The sequence below is a fragment of the Orycteropus afer genome, unplaced genomic scaffold (genome assembly GCF_000298275.1).
Source record: "Orycteropus afer afer isolate SDZICR_OR568_19922 unplaced genomic scaffold, OryAfe1.0 scaffold00006, whole genome shotgun sequence".
In the NCBI taxonomy this organism is placed as follows: Eukaryota; Metazoa; Chordata; class Mammalia; order Tubulidentata; family Orycteropodidae; genus Orycteropus; species Orycteropus afer.
The window spans coordinates 1,411,212-1,412,245 of record NW_006921593.1 but is presented as its reverse complement, the minus strand read 5'-3'; positions in this window follow the sequence as shown (position 1 = coordinate 1,412,245).

The window sequence follows — 1,034 nt, the reverse complement described above, 5'->3', positions numbered from 1 at the left end:
TCTGCCGCGCCCCCTGCGCTCCGCGGAGCCGGAGTGGCGCCCGCTCCTGGTGCTCGCTTCCTCCTTGGCGGTGGCGGCGGCTGTGGCGGCGAAGGGCCAAGCTTCGCATCCAAGGCGTTCGGCTTCTGGCCCCGAGTTGCACAATGTAGGCACAAGGCCAGGCATTGCCCCCCCATCCTCTTCGGCTAATGCTGACTGTGAGGGGCCCATAAGCTAGTTGCTGCAGTCCCGGGGCGAAGGTGGCCCCCGCAGTGCAGTGGGTGTGGCCCGGGTGGATGGCTGCGCGATGCGCTGTGTGGGGCGTGGACGGCCACGGAACGCCCCTCGGTGACAGGCGCCCTTCGAGGATGGCCGCTGTGACCAGACCCTACGCCGCGGGGACAAAGGGAGCCTCTAGGAGGCCCAGATGTCGCCACCGAGAAGTCAACGTCTGGTTCCAATAAGTCCCCAGGGCGAGCGCCACGCCCCCTCTCCAGCCTTCCCAGTCCGGAAATCGTTCCGGGACCACAGGGCGGGGAATCTCTGAAGCGCGATCCTCACCTCAAAACCTTCATTCACAGTGATGGGGAGGCTGACGGCCCTCTCCCAAGATTTGGAGGTGATGGGGGCGCCCCAGCGCTGGCTTCCTGACTCCTGATCTACCGAGGCCCCAGTCCCGTTGGGGGCAGAGGGAACGTGGCCAAGAAAAGGAGTCCTGCCGGCCTTTGGGGCACTAATAGTCACCTCTGGTGTTGAGGGGGCTCCCGCAGACCTGGCAGGGGCCTGAGAGGAGTGGGCATCAGGTATGAGCAGAGGTGCCCTTCGCGAAGGGTGGGGGTGCTGAGCTCTGCCTCCCCGCTGCTCTCTCCTCTGCATTCACCAGCCCCTCTGGCAGCTCTGTGGTCTGCCATGGTCTCCCTGCTACACTGGGATGTTTCCATCTGTTGCCCTCCCCCACCCACAGTGACCTCTGGCCTTTGTAAACACTCTTTAACCTTTGCCAAAGCCACTAACACTTCTCATTTCCCAGGAAGCACGACAGGCTTATATATAAA